The 17,582-nt window shown below is 43.9% G+C and overlaps 1 protein-coding gene across 1 annotated transcript in view; it reads right to left on the reverse strand.

The window, feature by feature from the left end:
• MRTFB (myocardin related transcription factor B) overlaps positions 1-17,582 on the reverse strand; it is a 335,374-nt gene that overhangs the window by 260,774 nt on the left and 57,018 nt on the right. The window lies entirely within an intron of this gene.

Raw genomic sequence — 17,582 nt, forward strand, 5'->3', positions numbered from 1 at the left:
GTTTTTAATTTTAATAGCTACTGCCAGGCTGCCCTCCACAGTGGCCATATCAATTTACATTGTCTGGGCATTTCTATTTCTCTACACCCACAGCAACACTTGATATTGTCAGACTTCAGCTACCTCTATCTGAGGAAGGGGAGAAGGGACCAGTAAGAAATATGCTGCCCAAAGGAGACATTAGCTGTAGCCACAACATTTCAATGTGCTTATAAAATGTATGCTTGATGACTTATGTAATTAAAAGTTAATCATAAGCAACTCCCTTCAACATAATAGCTCTGATGAAGCTCAGATCTAATAGGAAAATAGATACTGATGCACAGACAAAAATTATGATTGCAATTGGTAAGAAGGGCTGTGAAGGACACCAACAGAATGCAGCACTGGGATTGCTGATAATAAGATGGATGATGGTGATGACAGCAGCTGCCACAATGTTCCAGGCACAGTTCTTTTTTTTTTTTTTTTTTTAGATGGAGTTTCACTCTGTCTCCCAGACTGGAGTGCAGTGGTGTGATCTTGAACCCAGGAGGTAGAGGTTGGCTCACTGCAACCTCTACCTCCTGGGTTCAAGTGATTCTCCTGCCTCAGCCTCCTGAGTAGCTGCGATTACAGGCATGCGCCACCATGTCCAGCTAATTTTTATATTTTTAGTAGAGACAGGGTTTCACCATGTTGGCCAGGCTGGTCTTGAACTCCTTACCTCAGGTGATCTGCCCGCCTCAGCATCACAAAGCGTTGGAATTACAGGCATGAGCCACCGCGCCCAGCCCTTGTGCCAGGCACAGTTCTAAGTGCTTTGCATATTTATTCACTCCTTGTAACAACTCTTTTTGGCAGATGTTGTTACGCTTTTCATTTTACAGATAATGAAACTGAAGCACAGAGCTTAAAAACTTGCCCAGGGCCACGAATAGAGGAATTAGGGTTTAAGCACAGGCAATCAGACTCTAGAGCCAGATCTTACTTTGTCACCCAGGCTGGAGTGCAGTGACACAATCATTGCTCACTATACCCTCGACCTCCTGGGCTCAAACGATTCTCCCACCTCAGCCTCCTGAATAGCTGGGACTACAGGCAGGAACCACTAATCCTGGCTAATTATTTTTATTTTTTGTAGAGATAGGGCTGGGGTTATAGGTGTTAGCCACTGTGCCCAGCCCTGGAGCCCATATTTTAAACCACCTCTACTGACTAATAGCTGCTCCCTTTCACTAGAGAATTACTGAGGGTGGCAGAAGGGGAAACCACACAACATAAGAGCAAATAAAAACATAAAATTAAAATATAGAGATAGCAATGCTATATGTTATAATACTGTGTAAGAACAGTATTAGGCGGGTCATGGAGGCTCATGCCTATAATCTCAGCACTTTGGGAGGCCAACACAGGTAGATCACTTGAGGTCAGGACTTGAGATCAGTCTGATCAACATGGTAAAACCCTGTCTCTACTAAAAATACAAAAATTAGCTGGGCATGGTGGCATGCTCCTATAGTCCCAGCTACTCGGGAGGCTGAGGCAGGAGAAATGCTTGAACCCAGGAAGTGGAGGTTACAGTGAGCCAAGGTCATGCCACTGCACTTCAGCCTGGCGCCTGGCGATGGAACAAGACTCTGTCTCCAATATATATATATATACATATATATATATGTGTGTGTGTGTGTGTGTGTGTGTGTGTGTGTATATATACATATATATATATATATGTATATATATATATAAATTAGCTGGGCATGGTGGCAGGCACCTGTAATCCCAGCTACCTGGGAGGCTGAGGCAGGAGAAATGCTTGAACCCAGAAGGCAGAGGTTGTTGCAGTGAGCCAAGATTGTACCACTGCACTACAGTCTGGGCAACAGAGCGAGACCCTATCAAAAAAAAAAAAAAAAAAAAAAAAAAAAGAACAGTATTAGCAATGACTTTTATGTATCTGCTGAATTGATGAAACGATTTTTGCATATACAATTATATTTAAGCTGAAACTATACAACGGGATGATGACAGAGTTGTTAAGTCCTGGCTCTCATCTCCTCCACAGAGATAGGAATTGGAACTCAGGGATTTGCTCACAGTTACAGTAAGTGTTGGAGAAAGGGTAAAAATCCTGTTATTTCGCCTCCTTGTGTAGTGTGGTAGGCAGACTGGCTCCCCAAACACATGCAGACACTACTAGTCTCTGGAATCTGTAAGTGATGTTACATGGCAAAAGAGATTTTGCAGATGTGATTAAAATTACAGACTTTAAAACAGGGAGATTATCCTGGATTTTTTTTTTTTTTTTGGTGGTTCCAACATAATCATAGGAGCTCTTAAAAGGAGAGAACTTTCTCTGGCTGGAGTCAGAGAAATGTGGCAGAAGACGTCAGAGAGTTCTACTTTTAGTTCCTTAAGGAATCTACCATTTGATCCAGCAATTCCACTATTGGGTATTTATCCAGAGGAAAGGAAGTCATTATATGAAAAAGATACCTGCACATGCATGTTTATAGCAGCACAATTCACAACTGCAAAAATATGGAACCAGCCCAAATGCCCTTCAATCAATGAGTGGATAACGAAACTGTGGTATATGTACGATGGAATACTACTCTGCCACAAAAAGGAATGAATTAATGGCATTTGCAGCAAACTTGCATGGAATTGGAGACTATTATTTCAAGTGACATAACTCAGGAATGGAAACCCAAGCATCGCATGTTCTCACTCATAAGTAGGAGCTAAGCTATGAGGATGCAAAGGCATAACAATGATATAATGGGCTTTGGGGACTCGGAGGGAAATGGAAGGAAGTGGATGAGGGGTAGAAGATTACAAATTGGGTGCAGTGTGTACTGCTTGGGTGATGGGATGCACCAAAATCGCACAAATCACCACTAAAGAACTTACTTATGTAACCAAATACCACCTGTTCCCCAATCATCTATGGAAATAATTTTTTTTTAAAAATAAGAAGTCAGAGAGATTCAAAGCACGAGAGGGATTTGTCCTGCTGCTGCAGGAGCAGGCCACATGGGAGGCATGAGAAAGAATGCAGGCTGCCTCTATGAGCAAAGACCAGCCCCAGCAGGAAAGAGGCACCTCAGTCCTCCAACCACAAAGAACTGAATTCAGCCAACAGCTTAACTCACCCCCAGAGCCGGCCCTGCCAACGACTGATTTTATCCTTGCAAGACTCTTAACAGCGGACACACCCGAGCCATGTGCTATGCATGGGCTTCTGATCTCCAGAACTGGGACAGAGCAAACGGACATCATCCTAAGCTGGCACTGGTGCCACCACGCTACAAGTGATTGGCAGGACTTGGTCTAAAAATATCTCCTCCACTGACCTACCACATGGGCTGATATTCCTGCTGTCAGAGGCACACCTTGAAATTAAGGTGTTTTTGGCTGGGCATGGAGCTCATGCCTGTAATCCCAACACTTTGGGAGGCCAAGGTGGGAGGATCTCCTGAGGTAAGGAGTTCGAGACCAGTCTGACCAACATGGAAAAACCCCGTCTCTACTAAAAATACAAAATTAGGCAGACATGGTGATGTGTGCCTGCAATCCCAGCTACTCAGGAAGCTGAAGCAGGAGAATCATTTGAATACGGGAGGTGAAGGTTGTGATGAGCCGAGATTGTGCCATTGCACCCCAGCCTGGGCAACAAGTGCGAAACTCTGTCTCAGGTAAATAAATAAATAAAAGAAATTGAGGTGTTTTCCTACAAAAAATCTTGTTGTTAAGTTCAGACACTGTCTGAGATGAGGCAATGCTTTAGCCGCCTATCAGTAATTACCATGCAACCAGAGGAGTTTCTCACCCTGAAATACCAAAGAGCCATGATTTGGCACAGTGTCCAGAAGTTCTAAACAGAGGAAGATCCTGCCCTGAAAGGAAAGCTCCAGGTAGGAGATAGAAGTGGCAGGGCCTTGAGTAGCATACAGGGTTAAGGGCTCATTGGCGACAGGAAGGAGAGTAGTCCCCATTATAATTTCATCTGGAGCTGCCATGGTCTTGCAGCCTCTTGCCTTACTGCCTTTACATCTGATGTTCTTCTGCCAATAATGCCTTCCCCTCAGTTCTTCTTGGGGTTGACTCCTTCTCACCATGCAGGGTCAGCTCATCAGAAAGGACTTCCATAACCACCTGGCTAAAGTAATGTCCTTCTCCATGACCTGTCACTCTCTGCAATGGTATTCACATTTCCATTCTTTTTCTTTCTTTCTTTTTTTTTTTTTTGAGATGAAGTTTCACTCTTGTCGCCCAGGCTGGAGTGCGATGGCATGATCTCGGCTCACAGCAACCTCCACCTCCCAGGTTCAAGCGATTCTTCAGCCTCAGCTTCCTGAGTAGCTGGGATTACAGTTATGCACCACTGTGCCCAGCTAATTTTTGCATTTTCAGTAGAGACGGAGTTTCTCCATGTTGGTCAGGCTGGTCTCGAACTCCTGAACTCAGGTGATCCATCCGCCCTGGCCTCCCAAAGTTGGGATTACAGGTGTGAGCCACTGCACCTGGCCTGCATTTTCAGGTATTTATAATTTCTGTCTCAATTTGGCTATAAGCTTCAAGAATACTGGGACCTGGATTGTTTACTGAAACATCCCTAGAGCTGCGGCAATGGCTGAAACACCATGGACAGCCAGCAAATATTTGCTGAGCAAATGGAAGACTATACAACAAGGTAATGTTTGATAAATACAATTAAAAATGTAAAGGATGAAATTCTATTAGAATGTAGAGACGGATGGGAGAGGAGTCATTGAAAAGGCCAAGGATGCTTACATGCGAAGCAGAGTGTTTGACCCAGATAGGATTTGTTCCAGGGGAGCAGAAGCTAACACAAGCAAAGGCAAGATCATTGGACAGTGCAGGGGGTACCCAGGCAGTGGGTATCAATCCGGTTTGGCCAGAATGAGGATTGCATAGATGGGGTGAATATACTGTGAAGCTCATGAAGCTTAAGCTGAAGGGTTTATCACATGCCCACGTGCTGCCAAGGCCCTTGTATGGCCCTAACAGGGGTCTCACGTGGTATGTTTCTGTAACGTTTGCAAGAATAGGATCGTTTAACCGCAATCAATTAAGACTGATGTTTCCTTCCATGACTTCCCTTCCATTTCTCCCTTCTCACTCCTGCTGTGTTGGGCAGCATTGGAATTTCTGCGAGTCATTTTTGGACCTATAATAACTGAAGGAATTTGAGCTGGGGATACATTTGGTTTAGGTTCAGTGGGGTATATTTATGCTGTACACAGTTACTTCCTTACAGAGTTAAGTAATTGCTAGCTGGCTTAATGTAGAAATGGTTTCCAGAAATATGCTTACTACTCACTGGGCCAACTCACCTGGAGTTAGGACGTGAAGCCTGCACCGCAATCCTAGTCTCTGATAAAACAGACTTCAAACCATCAAAGATCAAAAGAGACAAAGAAGGACATTACATAATGGTAAAAGGATCAATGCAACAAGAAGAGCTAACGATCCCAAAATATATACGCATCCAACACAGGAGCACCCAGATACCTAAGGCAAGTTCATAATGACCTAAAATGAGATTTAGACTCCCACACAATTAAAGTGGTAGACTTCAACACTCCACTGTCAATATTAGACAGATCAACGATACAGAAAATTAACAAGGACATCCAGGACTTGAACGCAGAGCTGGACCAAGTGGAACTAACAGACATCTACAGAATGTTCCACCCTAAAACCACAGAATATACATCCTTTTCAGCACCACATCGCACTTACTCTAAAATTGACCACATAATTGGAAGTAAGTCACTCCTCAGCAAATGCAAAAGAACGGAAATCATGCAGCCTGAATGTCCCCAAGTATGTGGTTCATGGAAGCAGAAACAAGGTTTGAGATACACAGAACCAGAAGTTAATCTGTAGAAAATCACTGCAAAAATTTTGTATATGAAAAAAAAAAAACTTGATAGAGATTATGATGGTTAATTTTATGTGTCATCTTGACTGGGCTTCACAGCAAAAGAAGCGCAGGGATGGAGCCATGACCATGGAATTCGCAGGTCTTACCATGTTCCTCACCATGCTGAAGCAGCTGGCTGCATAGAACATTGCAATGATCCTTGGAGGACTCAGTTACAGCACCAGCTAAGTGGTAGTACCTCGCAGGGCTGGGGCAAGGTTCTCAAGAAGGCTGGATATGCTCTGAATTAGTATCCAATATATGGTGCTATTATTCCCCTAGCCAGGATTCATGGATCCAGAAATCAAAGGGGTGGAAATGGGAGTGGCACCACTCACCATCACCCCTAGTGATCCATTAGCAAAATGTTTGCTTCCTGTTCTTGAGACTTTATGCCTTGCTGGCCTAGAGGTCTTAGTCCCAGAGGGAAGAATGTTGCCAGCAGAAGACAAAACAATGATTTCATTGAGCTGGAAGTTAAGACTGCCACCGCGCCACTGGGGCTTTTCATGCCTCTGAAAAGTCAACAGCCTGAGAGAGGAGAAGGAGGTAATAGCCAATGATCAGTAATTACGCAGAGCCAGGAGGAAAAACTCAAATGCCCAGAGGGGCCAGGCAATAAAGCAAGTAAATGAAGGTGTTTGCAATGTTAAACGGATGGGTATATTGTTTACTTACATAAATATTTGCTTTCTTAAAAAAATACATGGCTTCTTTGGTCTAGTTTTCATTCTCATGGGTACGAGAACGATTTCTTGGCCTTAAGGGATATATGACTCTGAAAGGACAATGATCCTGGACTGTGGATTCTCCGTGTTAGTGCTGGGGACGGGTGGGAACTGTGGTGAACCTGAGAATTATCCAGCTTCCGCTCATGATGCCAGGTGCAAGTGGGCCTGGTAGTATCAGACCTGATGTCCCAAGAGAGGCCATACCTGATTTCCATGTGAACTCCTAATTTCTACACATCATCAATGCATTTATTTATTTACTTTAAAAATAACATGTAGCCCAGAAGATATTCATCTATGAGTCAGATACAGAACCATATTGGAGCTAGAATTAATGAGCTCAGTGAAAATAAACAATGAAACTAAAATCACAAAGAGGATGCTGATGAAGATGTGTGTATTAAATATACGCCAAGTACTGTTCTAAACGCTTTGCCTAAATGAACTCATGTAGACTTTACTGCAACCCTATGAAGTTAGGTATTATTACTCCCTTTTATCAATTGTGGAAACTGAGGATCAGAGAGGCCCAAGATCATTCAGCTAAAAGTAGCAAAGGATTTACAACAAGCAGTAGCGTTCCAGAACTTGGATTCTTCCAGAAAAGACCTCTAGATTCCACACTCAGGAACAGGGGTTATTATCCTAGGGATTGAGGGTGGGTTTCAGGAGGCACATGGAATCCTGAAATTCTATATGTTTTTATGTGAATACAAGAGTGTGTTTTTCTTGGAAAGGAAGTTTTCATAAAGTTCTCAAAGGGAGGTCAAGTGCAGTGACTCATGTCTGTAATCCCAGCACTTTGGGAGGTCGAGGCAGGAGGATTGCTTGGGGCCTAGAGTTCAACCAACCTTGGCAACATAGCAAGACCTCATTTCTAAAAAATTAGCCAGACATCGTGGCACATGCCTGTTGTCCCAGCTACTTGGGAGGCTGAGGCAGGAGGATTGCTTGAGCCTGGGAGTTTGAGGAGGCTGCAGTAAGCTGTGATCATGCAGTGCATTACAGCCTGGGAGAAAGAGAGAGACCCTGTCCAAAAAAAAAAAGCAATACACACACACACACATGAATATATACATATGTATGTGCTGTAGTCAGTCAGTTCTCTTATGGTTGCAAGGGACACAAAACTCATGCCACAGAGATTTCACACAAACAAACACACTGTCTCCATCCATCTCTTGTTCCATTTTTTGTTGTAGACCATTCTCCAATTCTCTCTTCCTGCTGTTAAGAAGACGGCACCAGCTTTGGCCCAATATCAAGCTAGGTTCTATTTGAAAGGAATATGCTACATCTCAGAAATGTCTGCAAAGTCTCCTTATATGTCATCGGCCCAAACTGAATTACATACTCATACTTAAAACGCATTGCTTATGATCAAGGGAATGTGATGATCTAACTGGCCAATTCTGAATCACATGTTCATATCTGGAGCCAATCAATACCATCCCGACCACATGGCCTAGAAATAGGTAAGGGTCCTTTAAGGGAGGTATGAAAGAGCCACAGTTACACACCTTCGATAGTTACTGGTGGAGGATTATCTACTATGCCTTGGAGAATCTGAATGGGACTTACCTAAAAAAAAAAAAAAAAAGGCATATTTAAAACCACTGCAAAAGCTGCAAGTTCCATATCAATTTTTTTTTTTCCTGACTGGGAGGACCTTACCCCAGGGTCCTCTAGGAGTTATTGGTCAGATGGTGACTTGACTGCTGCTCTCTAAATAGCGCTTTCACATCCCGATGACTCTTTCTGCAGAGCTCCCACATCTGTTCCTTCATTTGATCTAAATTTAACAGCACTCCTGTGAGTCAGAGAAGTGAAGTAACTTGCTTAAAGTCACACAGCTCAACCAAATTTCCTGCCTCCCAGCTTACAAACAGAGCAGTGGGTCCACCCATCTTGATCCTGGGGTACTGACAAGAAATAATTTGGGGAAGTTAGATAGGGTAGAGGCAGAAGTCCAGACAATTAAACATGAAGGATGATGAAGGCAAAAGATGAACCAGCCAGGCATGGTCTCTGGATGCATAAGCTCCAAGTGTGGAGGAGACCAGGACAGAAAAGCAGACTGTTTTCTGTGTTTATCTGTAAGCACAGGTAAGTACAGAGCCTTCTGGGAGAGCCCACTGATTTTGGTGGAAACAGCCTTCTTCAAGTGAAGATGGGAGGGAGTGAATCTGCATCTTTAAGGATCACACAGTCCCATTTTAATTATTAACTTGCTGCATTATTAACCGAGCAGCTGTGTGAGGCAGAAAACCAAGGGTCAGAACTCCAGGGCAACGTTTCATTCCTGGTGCCGCCTCCAGTCCAGTGGTTCCCGACTCTTGTCGAGGCCCTTTCAGAACTTGGTGAATGATAGCAAAACTTCGGAAAAGTACACGATTTGACTGCAATTTCAGGATTCAGCTAAGAATACAGCTGCAGGTATTTCCTGCCAGTGTCTTGTGGGGCTTCCCACATCAGGTCTCATGTGGCCCCAGGTCCCCTATATTTATTTAGTTAGTTGTTTTTTTTTTTTGAGACGGAGTCTCATTCTGTCGCTGGACCAGAGTGCAGTGGTGCGATCTCAGCTCACTGCAACCTCTGCCTTCTGGGTTCAAGCAATTCTTCTGCTTCAGCCTCCTGAGTAGCTGGGACTACAGGCATGGGCCACCACGCCCAGCTAATTTTTGTATTTTTAGTAGAGATGGGGTTTCACCGTGTTGGCCAGGATGGTCTCGATCTATTGACCTTGTGATCCACCCACCTCGGCCTCTCAAAGTACTGGGATTACAGGCGTGAGCCACCGCACCCGGGTTGTCCCCTATATTTCTTGATCTCTTTCTGAATAATGATAACTCCTAAAGGTGGATGCAGGGAGAGGAGGAAAGGAAAGGGATGAGGAAGTAGGACGTAACAGCACAGGCCCGAATTATTTGAAGAACAGAGGAAGTTCTATTTGCTGAATTGCCTTTCACTAGGTACTGGTCAACCAGAACTCTAAGCAGACAGTCCCGTGGATGAATGTGCATGCTCGCGTGCCTTTGCTTCCAACCCTCAGCCGTGCAGAGACTACCTCCAAGCCTTTTGTTTCATTGCACCTGCATTGTGACTGTTTTCCTTTAAAGCAATACACTTACACTTAAATTTCTTTTAAAGGGAAACTTTATATTACTACCAGAAACATAGAGTTGCAAGCGTTATTTGAAAGGGATTAAACACTCAGAAAACAAAATAATAGTATTAAGTCTTAGCTAGCCTTCATAACTGTCCTTCACTCTGAGCCCAGAGATGTACTTTCTATTTAAACAACAAAGAAAGGCAGGGTGTGGGGAGTGTAGAGGTGTCGGGAGATGAGAATAGCAAGGAAAAGAGATGTTAGACACTGAACTGAGACTTTGTTTTTTCGGAAGGAGTCTAGCTTTGTCCTCCAGACTGGAGTGCAGTGGCACAATCTCAGCTCACTGCAACCTCTGCCTTCTGGGTTCAAGTAATTCTCCCTGCCTCAGCCTCCCAAGTAGCTGGGATTACAGGTGCCCACCACTATGCCCGGCTTTTTTTTTTTTTTTTTTTTGCATTTTTAGAGAGATGGGATTTTACCATGTTGGCCAACCTGGTCTTGAACTCCTGACATCAGGGGATCCACCTGCCTTGGCCTCCCAAAGTGCTGGGATTACAGGCATGAGCCACCGCACTCAGTCTTTTTTTATTTTTGAGACAGAGTCTCACCATGTTGGAGTGCAATGGTGCGATCACAGCTCACCGTAGCCTCCACCTCCTGGGTTTAAGCAATTCTTCTGCCTCAGCCTCCCAAGTAACTGGGACTGTAGGCGTAGGCCATCATGCCCAGCTAATTATTATTATTTTTTTTAATTTGTAGCTGCAAGGTCTCATTATGTTGCCAAGGTTGGTTTCAAACTCCTGGCCTCCGGTGATCCTCCCATCCCAGGCTCCCCAAAGTGTTGAGATTATAGGCATGAGCCACTTCACCCAGCAATGAGACTCTTGATATTATCAGGACTGAAATGACTGCAAGAAGATGGTCACTTTCTCACCAAATGCTTCACTCTTACTTCATTCTCCGCACAATGGGGAAAGACTGTGATTTATTTAACAAATATTTATTGAGTTGCCTACTAAGTGTTCTTGGCCCTAGGGGAGGGGAGGACATGGGAACAGACATGGTCCTGCCCTTCTGGAGGGAATATTTTCATGGTGAAGAAAAACAACTAAGCAAAAAATAAATTAATCTCAAATGGGGTTGAGTACCGTTTAAAAAACTAACAGGGGTTACAATAGTGAGTTGTGGAGGCGTGGGAGGTGCGAGGGTGGACTTCACATGCTGCAGGCAAGATCAGGAGGTAGTTTGGTCCTCCAGTGAGTGAGACTAGTGTTTCCAATAGAAAAGTCATGTTCAGGGTCGGATTCTTAAGCAGTGGGAAAGTGGTTAGCAACTGTAACTTGATATCCCAGGCATAATCTGAAGGACACTACAGAGACCTGCTCTTTGCCCCTGATTCAATCAGAAAGCAAAGCAGATGTTAGTATTAATAGTTTTCCAGTCCAGTGGCCAAGAGAAAACAAAATATGTCATACATGTGGTTATATTTAAAGGCAAGATTACAACACATGTTCAACAAACGTTGGATGTTGCTGGAGCAAGGGATTGCATTTGTAATCGCAGCTGATTAATCGAATTAACTGCAGAGGAAGACGCCTATTTTCAAGTTCAGCCAAAACCATCTGAGTACACAGTACTTACAACGTTTTCCCCAATTCTTTCCTTGTAAGGTTGCAACCTGCCATGCTGTTTTTAAATGCCCAGGTCCTGGTGAGATGACACGAGGGTTTCCCTTTGCCGTCTGGACCTGATTGCCATAGACCTAAAGGCTCAATACCCTTAAGTTAGATTCTAAAAAAATAATACATTGGCACCACTGCTTTTGATTGCAGTTGATCAATTTCCGGCTAGAGACTGTACAATCCATGAAGACACATAACACTCTTAGAAGTCACTGCTCCGTGCTGTGTCCCTCATCCCTGCCTGGGAGCTCCGTATCTCTACCTCCCACCTTCCTAAGCAGTACCTCTGCCTTCACCCAGAGTGTGCAGGATGTGGGTGTGAGCCACTCAAAAAACAGTTCTTGAAATCTCAGGTTCAATACCGGCCTCCTAAGTCCTCGCGATTCCCAAAGGAGTGAGAGGTGGGAGGTGGCAAGGATGAAAGGCTGATTTTAGCTCTGCATTTGGGGCCTCTTGAATCATCTTTGTTTGATGGGAAACTGGAAAGACTGGGGGAGGATAACAGATTAAGCTCATTCCATTGAAAAGAGCTCACTCAGATATCAGGGAAAAGCCGGATGATAAAACTAGATTTACAAACCACAGGCGGTTTGCCTCCTCATCCGCTGCAGGCTGAAAGCTCTCGGGTAATGGCATTTTAGGCTCCCTGAGGCAGAGGGGTTAGAGTATGGGCTTTGGACTCAGACAGCCATGGGTTCAAATCTCAGCTCTACCATTTACTGCGTGTTAAACATGCGTCCACTGCTTCACCACTTGAACTTCAGATTTCCCATCTGGGAAATGGGTATGACACCACCTGCTTCTCAGAGTTGTGCTGAGGATAAGAGATGATGCCTAAGAAACTGTCGGGGTCAGTGCCTGCGCTCTAGTTTGCACCTGCATTCAGTAAACAATACGTTTTCTCTGCCACCCTCCTCTTCTCTAGATTTTCACTTTTCCTCCCACTTTCCTCTGGAGACTGCCTGCACTCTAAGCCATTCTATGCTGTCATCTAACCCAGATCTTTCCAATTCTTCCTTAGACCAGATATTTTTCAGGGGCAAGTCTGGGTGACAGCCATAAGTCCAAGCTGTGGCCAAGAAAAGTGCTCTATTCCTGTCCAATGGGAACCCCAAAGTGGGTTCCATGTAATAGTAACTCATGCTTGTGAGCGTTCCCTGAAGGAATAATAATAATAATAATTATTATTATTATTATTATTATTATTGAGATGGAGTCTCACTCTGTTGCCCAGGCTGGAATGCAGTGGCAAGATGTTGGCTCACTGCAACCTCCGCCTCTCAGGTTCAAGCGATTCTTCTGCCTGAGCCTCCTGAGTAGCTGGGATTACAGGCGCCCATCCACCACCACATTCAGCCAATGTTTGTATTTTTAGTAGAGACAGGGTTTCACCATGTCGTTCAGTCTGACCTCAAGTGATCCGCCTGCCTCAGCCTCCCAAAGAGCTGGGATTACAGGTGTGACCTACCGCACCTGGCGAGAATTATTTTATTTTGAATGGAATTCTGTGGTCATATTAATTTAAATACTTAGAGATTCACAGTGTACATTCATATTAAGGGTTCTGAGAAATTCTGTAGCCAATAAACCCACTTAGCTTTGTTTATGCTAACTTTCTCACTTGATCTGACCTACTCACATCCTATTATCCCTCCTCTTTTGTTGGAGTGCTTTCCTTTAAATCCTCTCAATCCATCTTCCCAAAGCCCTCTCACCCACTTTCACAGATGTGGAAATGGGGTGCAGAGAGGTGAAGTGACTTGCCCATGCTGGCTCAGCTGGAAAGCATCAGAACCATCAGCATCAGCTGATTTCTTCCTGAGTCGAAGGCTCTTTTCTCTGCATCTCAAGAAACAGCTAAATACATTACTTTCTGGCTAAACAACCACAGAATCTGTCAGTCACTGCCTGGGCCCTTGCGATGACATCACCCAACAATTTCATTTTCCCAACAATGGGAAAACCAGAAAAGGGAAGTGATTTGTCCAAAAGTGACAGAAACAGAGGTGGCAGAGCCAGAACTGGCACCCAGCCTACTAACCCCCAGGCCAGGCCATCTTCACCCTACGCCTGACGCTCGCTTGTCTGGTTCAAATCCCTCAGTCAACTGCATTATGTAAATAAAAAACAGCTTCCTAGGCCAGGCAAGGTGGCTAACGTCTGTAATCCCAGCACTTTAGGAGGCCAAAGTGGGTAGATCACCTGAGGTCAGGAGTTTGAGATCAGGCTGACCAACATGGCAAAACCCCATCTCAACTAAAAAAAATTACAAAATTAGCTGGGCGTAGTGGTGGGCACCTGTAATCCCAGCTACTCGGGAGGCTGAGGCAGGAAAATTGCTTGAACCCAGGAGGTGGAGGGTGCAGTGAGCCGAGATCGTGCTATTCTACTCCAGCCTGGGCAGTTAGCGTGAAACTCTGCCTCAAAAAAAAAAAAAAAAAAAAAGACAAGAAAAAACAGCTTCCTTCCCTCCCATACTAGAATACACTGTCCAATAGATCTTTGTGTGATAACAGAAATGTCCTATAGCTGTGCTATCCAATATGGTAACCACTAACTACACATGGCTAGTGATCTCTTGAGATGTATCTACCCCTAACGAGGAAGAAATTTTTTTTTTTTTTAATGGAGTTTCACTCTTGTTGCCCAGGCTGAAGTGCAATAACACGATCTCAACTCACTGCAACCTCCATCTTCCAGGTTCAAGCGATTCTCCTGCCTCAGCCTCCCGAGTAGCTGGGACTACAGGCGCAGGCCACCATGCCCAGCTAATTTTGTATTTTTAGTAGAGACAGGGTTTCTCCATGTTGGTCAAGCTGGGCTCAAACTCCTGACCTCAGTTGATCTGCCTGACTCAGCCTCCCAAAGTGCTGGGATTACAGATGTGAGCCACCACGCCCTGTTGGAAGTAAACTTTTAATGCTATTTAATTTTACTTAATGTACACTTGAATGGCCACATGTGGCTAATGCCTACCATATTGGACAGGGCAACTCTAGAGGTCAGAAATCAAGGCCAGGCATGGTGGCTCATGCCTGTAATCCTAGCATTTTGGGAGGCAGAGGTGGGAGGATTGCCTGAACCCAGGAGTTCGAGACCAACCTAGGCAACACAGGGAGACCTCATCTGTACAAAAATAGCTGGGTATGGTGGTATGGACCTATAATCCCAGCACTGTGGGAGGCTGAAGTGGGAGGATCACTTGAGCCCAGGAGTTTGAGACCAGCCTGGGCAACACGGCCAAACTCTGTCTCTATAACAAATTTAAAAACTAGCTGGGCATGGTATCCTGGGCCAGTGGTCCCAGTTACTCAGGAAGCTGAGGCAGGAAGATTGCTCAAAGTTGAGGCTGCAGTGAGACATGATCATGCTACCACACCCCAGCCTGGGTGACAGAGCAAAACTGTCTCAAAGAAGAAAATAAATCATACCACATTGAGTCTACTGAGACCCACTCAGTATAATTATCATATGAGTAGAAGATCCTCATAAGAACTGTTGAGGCTAAACTGCCTGGGCCTCATTGGGGGCTAAATTCTCTTTCATCAGGGCACAACCTGAGATGTTTTTGCTCAAGTTACTTCTTCCTTCCCTGGCAGCATCCTACCCAGCTTCTAATCTAAGCTCAAACGCACCCTCCTTCAGGAAGATTTGCTGTTCTAGCTTCTCCCCACCAAGCAGAGTGAAGGGATTCTTCTTTGGAACTCCCACTCTCCCTTATTTATCTCCAGATGGATGAAAAAGGAAGAGGGTTTCTGTTTTGCTAAAAGCCCTCTGGTGAGCAAGTGGATGAAAGAGGAGAGAGTGTGCCCGGGGCGGGAGTGGAAGGGGGAGTTGTGTTGGGGCAAATGCTAGGTAGCCTGAGAGACATAAAGAAGATGTAATCAGAGAAGAGGGGTGATATGTGATTTAACTTTCTCCTCTATCTGTCCTACAACGTCTTTAGTGAAAGTAGACATTACAAACCACAGTGATGCGTGGATAAAACTCAGCATGTTGGGGAAGAAGAACAAATCATATGCTTCACAATAAGAACACTCGATATCCGAGGAATAGAATGGAACTTCCTCAACTGGATAAAGGGCATCTGTGAAAAATCCAATGCTAATGTCATGCTTAATTGTGAAAGACTGAAAGCCTTCCCCCTAAAATCAGGAATGAGAAAAGGATGTCTACCACTGCCACTGCTATTCAACATTGTTCTGGAAAATTCTAGGCAGAACAAGTAGGCAGGAGAAAAGAAGAGGTATCCAGAATGGAAAGGAAGAAGTGAAACAGTCTCTGACAGTTGTCATAATCTTGTACACAGAAGATGATGAAGAATCTACCAAAAAACTATTTGAATGACTAAATGAGTTTAGTATGGTTTCAGGATACAAGATCAATATGTAAAAAAAACAAAAAACAGTTGGACCAGGCACGGTGGCTCACGCCTGTAATTCCAGCATTTGGGGAGGCTGAGATGAGCAGATCACAAGGTCAGGAGATCAGGACCATCCTGGCCAACAAGGTGAAACCCCGTCTCTCCTAAAAATAAAAAAAAAAAATAGCTGGTTGTGGTGGTACACGCCTGTAGTCCCAGCTAGTTGGGAGCCTGAGGCAGGAGGATCACTTGAACCCGGGAGGCAGAGGTTGCAGTAAGCTGAGATTGTGCCGCTGCACTCCAGCCTGGGTAACAGAACAAGACTCTGTCTCAAAAAACAAACAAACAAAACCCAGTTGTAGTTCCTCTATATGTTGACAAGGAGAAAACTGAGAATGAAATTAAGAAAAATTCATTTATAAGTGCATCAAAAAGAATAAAAATGGTGGCTATACATGGTGGCTTATGCCTGTAATCCCAACACTATGGGAGGCCGAGGCAGGAGGATCACTTGAGTCCAGGAGTTTGAGACCAGCTGGGCAATATGGCAAGACCTTATCTTTACAAACATTTTTTAAAATTAGCCAGGTGTAGTGGCCATGCTGGCAGTCCTAGTTACTCAGGAGGTTGAGGTGGGAGGATCACTTGAACTCAGGAATTTGAGGCTTCGGTGAGCTATTATCTGCCCACTGTACTCCATCCAGCCTGCGTGTCAGAGAAACCTTGTCTCTAAATGAAAAAAAAAAAAAAAAACAAAGAAAATGTTAAGAAAGAATTAAATACTTAGGAATACATTTAATCGAAGAAGTATGAGACTTTACACTGAACAACCATACAACCTTGTTGAAAGAAATTAAAGACCTAAATAAATGGAAAGACATCCTATGATTATAGATGGAAAGGTTTAATATTGTTAAGATGGCAAAATTCAAATCAGTCTACATCCTGTCAAAATACCAGCTAACTCCTTTGCAGAACTTAACAAACCCATCCTGAAATTCATATGGAAATTCAAGATAATCAGAACAGTTAATCTTTAAAAAGAACAAAGTTGGAGGGCTCATACTTCCTGAGTACTAAAACTTAGTACAAAGCTATAGTAATCAGACAGGATGGAATTGACGTAAGGACAGACATATAGCACTGGACTAGGCTTGACAGTCTAGAAATAAACCTTCACATTTCTGATCAATTGATTTTCTACAAGGGAGCCAACACAATTGTTTTAAAAATGGTGGTAGGACAATGGAGTAGCTACATTCAAAAGACTGAAGTGAGACCCTTAACTCACACCATCAACAAAAACCAGGTCAAAATGGATCAAAAATCTAAATGCAACCATTAAAACTAGAAAACTCTTGGAAGAAAACACAGGTCTAAGAAAACATAGGTCTTCACGACCTTGGATTAGTCAATGGATTCTCAGATCCACAGGCGACCACAACCACCAAAAAAGAAAAACTGGACTTGATTTTTTAAGAGATGGGGTCTTGTTATGTTGCCCAGGCTGCACTGGAAATCCCAGGCTCAAGTGATCCTCCTACCTCAGCCTCCTGAGTAGCTGGGACTACAAACGTATACTGCCGTGCCTAGCTAAACTGGACTTTAACATGGAAAACTTTTGTGCTTCAAAGACATCAAGAAAGTGAAGACAACCCACAGAATGAGAGCAAATCTTCACAAATAGTATATTTGATAAGAGACTTGTACCTAGAATCATATGCTTTGCAATGAAACAATGATTGCCACTCAATAATAAAAA

The sequence above is a fragment of the Saimiri boliviensis genome, chromosome 12 (assembly GCF_048565385.1).
Source record: "Saimiri boliviensis isolate mSaiBol1 chromosome 12, mSaiBol1.pri, whole genome shotgun sequence".
In the NCBI taxonomy this organism is placed as follows: Eukaryota; Metazoa; Chordata; class Mammalia; order Primates; family Cebidae; genus Saimiri; species Saimiri boliviensis.